Here is a 6007-nt window from a genome sequence, read left to right as displayed (position 1 = left end):
GTTTGTGTGTGTGCGTGTGTGTGTTTGTGTGTGTGCGCAAGGAGCTCTGGATAATTACGGAAGTGGTAGCTACAGTAACTAGCAGCTGCTGCGTCTACCGGAATCAATAGAGAGGGAATGGACCTGACAGAGCCAGAGCTTTACATTGTATAATGTATCACGCTTTAATCACTATCCCTGAATAGAATCACCTCAAATGACAATTTTGCTAGTTGAACAAGCTCTAATACACTGAAATAATGCTGTAGGTTTATGGTAATGCACACCACCAATCCTTAAAGCGTCTCCTATTGCACACAGCACACACACACACACACATGCACACACACACACGCACACACACACACACACACACACACAAACGCAAACACACATTTACCTCAACCGAATACTCGTTTTTATTTGATTAAAGTTTTTTATTGTTGTAAATCGCTTTGGACAAAGGCCTCTGCTAAATGCCCTAAATGTAAAACACACACACACACACACACACACACACACACACAAACGCAAACACACACACACACACACACCCACACGCACACACACACACACACACACACACACACACACACACAGACTTGTGGCCTGCCTATTTAGAGGGCGTTGATGCACTCGTCTATTACCCTGCTGAGGGTGTGACCATTGTGAGGAGAGCTGATTACAGGTTTCACCACGGGAGGCGTGTGTGTGTGCTGAGATCAACCCTCCTGTTTACACACACACACACACACACACACACACACACACACACACACACACTGCTCCCTTTTCATCCCTTCCTCTCCAAAGGAAAATAACTCCACCCTCCAGAGTCCCTTCTCTTTCATGTCGGGGGCCTTTATATCCCCCCCACCCCCCATCACCACCACCACCACCACCCTCCGCTAACTCCAGCAACCTCCATCCTATTCAGACGCATCACCCCAATCTATGATAAACCCTCCTCGTATTCCTGAATCGGCCGCTCTCGTTCCGCGTTTTAAAGTGTTTTTGTTATTCTTTTCCATTCCTGTGAAGAATTAGTTCGTCTTGCCGGGGAGTTTCTCTCTCTCTCTTTCTGCTCTGCTCTGCTTTCTTTTGAAGGGGTTGAGTCTTTGAAACCCAAACAGGCATATCCAGGCTCATCTCGCATGTCTTCAATGTGCCGACAAACAGGACATTTGTAAAGGAACCATCATGGTTTGAGTGCCAAGGTAATGACACCTAGAAAGAGAGAGGGAGAGAGCTGCAGGCGGAGGTAATTGCAGGGTCAATGTTTGGCGAACTGCTGTTCCTGCACGGAGAGGACACCATTATGGAATTGGGAATCACTTATTTTCCCACAATGCCGCTATTGAAATCACTTGTTCTGAGAAATGGGCCTTTTTTTTATTTTTTACCCTCAAGTGAGGGAGTGACAATACGCTTGCATTCAAAACACAATTTTTGAAAGGTATAACAATTTAATGAACAGCTGTTGCCTCACAGTCTGTAGGCCGCGCTGGTCTTAAACAAACTCTACAGTATCGTCACAAACGGTATCCACAACATTAGCCGTACCAGCTGAGTTGATAGAGCATGGTGCTAACAATGGTTGTGGGTTCGATTCCAGCTTGGATCATATACACTGAAAAATGTATGCACTCTCTGCAATGTAAGTCGCTTTGGAGAAAAGCGTCAGACAAATGGCATATATTATTATAGTAAGATTATTGGCAATTGTGATCTTATTACAATGTTATTACCGTCCTATTACTTTTCCTGTATTACTTACCGATATCTCATGAATGCCTCCTTCACAAATACCGCAAATACATCACAGCACCTGTGGCATCTGTTTAATCCTTTAATTTATTTTTTTAGAGCTCCAAAAGCCCCATTATCATATGCTATTCCACACAAAACATCCTGTATTTACTGGTTAAAATGCAAATGCTGTCCGGTGGGAACAATGATAGCCAGTGAGTGAGACAGAGAGAGAGAGAGAGAGAGAGAGGGAGTGGGAGAGAGAGAGAGACAGAGAGAGACAGAGAGAGAGAGAGTTGGCTGGCTGGCTGGCTGGTTGGGTGGGTGAACAAACTGCCTGCGGTCTAGTGCATGCTCTCTCCCGACACTGCAGAGTGCAGCCAGGTGAGCCTCTCCACAGGAGTCCCTGGGTGCCCATTGTCCGTCCCCTGCGGGTGGCACACACCGGCATAGAGCCCTGGCACCAGCACTAGCATCAGCATTAGCATTAGCCCTGGCACTAGCACTAGTATTAGCCCTGGCACCAGCAATAGCACTAGCATTAGCCCTGACACTAGCTCTAGCATTAGCCCTGACACTAGCATTAACCCTGACACTAGCACTAGCCCTGACACTAGCACTAGCCCTGACACTAGCATTAACCCTGACACTAGCATTAGCCCTGACACTAGCATTAGCCCTGACACTAGTACTAGCATTAGCCCTGACACTAGCACTAGCTAGCTAGGCTTGACGACCCCACTTCAAAGGCAGCCAGGATGCTGCCTAAAAGGCCGCTTTCCACAGGACGGCCGTTTGTCATGCTGGGGAACCCTGGTGCTGACTGGCGGAGAATAGGCCAATGGAGCGCCAGTGTCTGTAGCGACAGTAGGGGGTTTGATTCCATGAGGAGCCAATTAAACCTGGGAGGCCCTCTCTGAAGGAATAATAACAATGATAAATGCACTTCTACGGCCGACTTGAAAGAGGCTCCGAGACATGTTTTATTGTTTTGGGGCTGTCTTTTTACACAATTTACTCCAAGGCTTTTTTTTTAGTTGTAGGCTACTTTTTTTTTTTTTTTTTTAAAGCAAAGGGATTTTTTTTTTTTTGGTGTGGTGTCAGGAGGGTTTTTAAGGCATCGTCTCATATAACTTTCTTCCAGAGAGGCTGCCGCCGTCCTATCAGCATTCTGATGAGCTTGCTCGAAGAGACTTTAAAACCCCTTCTCTCTCTCTCTCTCTCTCCGACTCTCTTGCCTTCCTGTTCCTTTCTTCTGTAGTGCCTGCCAACGTTTGCAAACATTGCATGTTTTTTCCCTTTTTTTCCCTGAGATCCGCGCCCCCCTGATTAGAGGTGTGTGGGTATCCGTGTTTACGTGTGTGTCGGTTGACTCAGGGAAAAGCTCAGTCTCACCAGATGGGAGAAGACATCAGGGTTACTTGAGTGTACGTACGGCTCGCAAGAGATGAAATCCATTTGACGAACGGTGTAGCTGAATGTCAACACAGCGGGTTGTACTGGTGAAGCTTTGAAAGCGTCAATTTTAACCCCTTTAGAAAATGAAGAGAGGATCAAATGAGACGGCGAGGCAGCGTGGATATGTATTTCACAAAGAGCTCAGTTCTGACAGTATTTCTACGGCTTTAATAATTGTCTTAGGGCTTAGACATAGCTCAGTGTTATTTTAAGACAGAAGTGGAGTTTTTTTTTGTGGGTGGGGGGGGCTGTAACACGGTCAAACTAACATGCAGTGGTAGGCAGACAGTGGCCATCAGGAAGAACAAAATCCTTTAATTAGATAACACCCCCCTCTGTATTATTATATTTGCAGTTTGCAGGGGGTTTATCAATTACTGCTTGTGGTTCCATTCTGCCAGTCAGTCTTTGTCTGGGAGGCTGAGCCCTGCATGCCTCTCTGCAGCAGAGAGTGTGTTATTGTACTTAAACAAATCAATTCTGTTGCAGTTGAGTTATTTTTTTTTTCTCTTCTTTTTTTTCCCAGTCATTATGAACTGTTTGCAGTGTAGAGCACATTGATTTCTCACAGCCCTGGAAAAGCAGTTGATGAATAGTGTTAAGGTATCTGGGGAGAATCTGGTTTATAAAAAGGAGGCACCCAGCATCAACCTCTCCCCGTCCCCCTCCCTCTCTCTTCCCTCTCCATCCCCTCCCCTCCCCTCCCCTCCCTCCCTCCATCCCTCCATCCCCTCCCTCCACCCCCCCTGCCGCCCTCCCTCCCTTCCTCCCCTCCCCTCCCCAAACCCCATTGAGCCTCCAGCTCTCCTCTACTTTCTCTTTTGAGAGAGTGCGGCACTTCCAACAGGGGAGAAATTCTGCCTGAAAATCTTCCAGTGATAAAAAAAGAGGATTAAAAAAAAAGGGAAAAAAAAGAAAAGAAAGAAAGAAAAAAAAAAAACACTAGTTGGAGGGGAGGGGAGGAGGGGGGGGGGGGGGGGGGCACAAGGGACAGCCGTCTCCCACCGAATGTGAAATTATACCTTGTGGTTAGATAGCCTTTATGTGGAGCATTAGCCCTGTGCTGTCAACCAGAGAAGGAGCTGAGAGGAGGGAGGCAGCCCAGAAGGCTGATGGCCGGGGATTGGAATGGCTAGCACGCTGTGTGTCAGCATAGGTGGCCAGGCTGCTGCCTGATGAAAACGATACTCCTTTTACAGGATACAGTTAGACGATAGAGGGATAGAGATAAAGAACAGGGGAGGATGGCGGGGAAGGTGACATTTCTCACACACACGCAGGCGTGTGCACACACACACACACAGGCACGCTGGAGCGCACACACACACACACACAGTGGCTCGTGTTTTTTTGTCACTGAATAATGTTTCACTAGCTGTGTGGTGTCGTGTTATGGCCAACCCAATAGCACAGCTGAGTATTGTCGTTGTATTGTTTTGTTTATCTTAAACAATATAAATATTTCTATTATTCATTTTAGCTGCCAGGGAGGGCCATCATGATTTTTTTTACAATGGCATGTGGTGCTAGCGTTGATACAAAGCTTATTAAAACACGTCCCTTTCTGGCAGTAATTACAATGTAGCCACTCGTAACATTTAATTAATTCATGAAACCAAACTGCAGTTTCATTTGTTTGGATGACTAGATCATTGTGCATGTGGATGATTCAACAACACACTGGCTCGGCAATGTTTTTAACTAGTTATGATTCATTGAAAATGATCTTTGACCTCACAGTCAAAGCAGAATCCTCATCCCCCGGTTTGATTTGCAAATCGGCGTCATAATGAAGTGTACAGTACAATACATGACGTGTATCTACAGTACTACAGTCATCACCTCCAGAGAACCATCCTAACAAAACACGCCATTTAGCTGACGCTTTTATCCAAAGCGACTGACATTGGAGTGAGCGCATGCATTTTTCAGTATATAATGGTCCCATCGGGAATCGAACCCACGACTTAAGCGTTGTTTTAGCGCTGCCAGTTTGCAGGGAGTTTATCAATGATTGGCTCTACCAACTGAACCACAGAGGACCGTCCTAACCTGACGTGGAACTCTGTCAGGGGTTGGATGTCATCGGCGTTGGTTGTCCCGCGCGCCTGCAGAGTTAAGTGCTAAGCTATAGACTAAGGCCTCTGTTAATAGGCTTATCTGTCAATCTGGAGTGAATTGTGAGCTGCTTGTGTGAATGCACTCTGGCAGGCAACTTACTCCTACACTGTGGATGTTTTGCGGCGCTCTAGCCATCATGTGAAGTATCACCCTCTCCGCGGATTTGTCCTCTATGGCCGCCGGAGCATGAAGGAGGGCTTAACCACGCAGTAAATAAATGTATCACATTAAGCACAGTACAAACGAAACCCCAGTATGAGGACTGTAATGACTCTGCGGTTAGCGGATAGCGCGATACCAGCCTGAGTGTCCACTGAATTAGGTTGATTAGGAGAAAGAAATCAACGGGTTCGCTGCTGAACCAAGTGCGTTTCGGTGACAGACGATGTGTCGTAATAAGAGAGCGTTTTTTAAAATAATTTTTAACACAGTTTGTGTTTCTTCCTTCTTCTTCTTCTTCTTCTTCTTCTTCTTCTTCTCCTTCTTCTTCTCCTTCTAGGGGCGGCAGACTTGAGCCACAGAAGCTGGGGAGGTTCTCAACCTGCTATGTGAATGGGTGGGGGGGCCGTGTGTGGCAGAAACATAACCAGGATTGCAGTGAACTCAGGTAGGTGACAATTCTCGTACAGTTCAACTACAATTGCTAAAATGGAGCGGTGGGTGGGTGAGGGGGGGGGCAGACTGGCTGGCGAGCTAGCCG

The sequence above is a fragment of the Nansenia antarctica genome, assembly GCF_963989245.1.
Source record: "Nansenia antarctica genome assembly, chromosome: 11".
NCBI lineage: Eukaryota > Metazoa > Chordata > Actinopteri > Argentiniformes > Microstomatidae > Nansenia > Nansenia antarctica.
The sequence above is the reverse complement of the archived record's forward strand: the minus strand, read 5'-3'. Positions refer to the sequence as shown.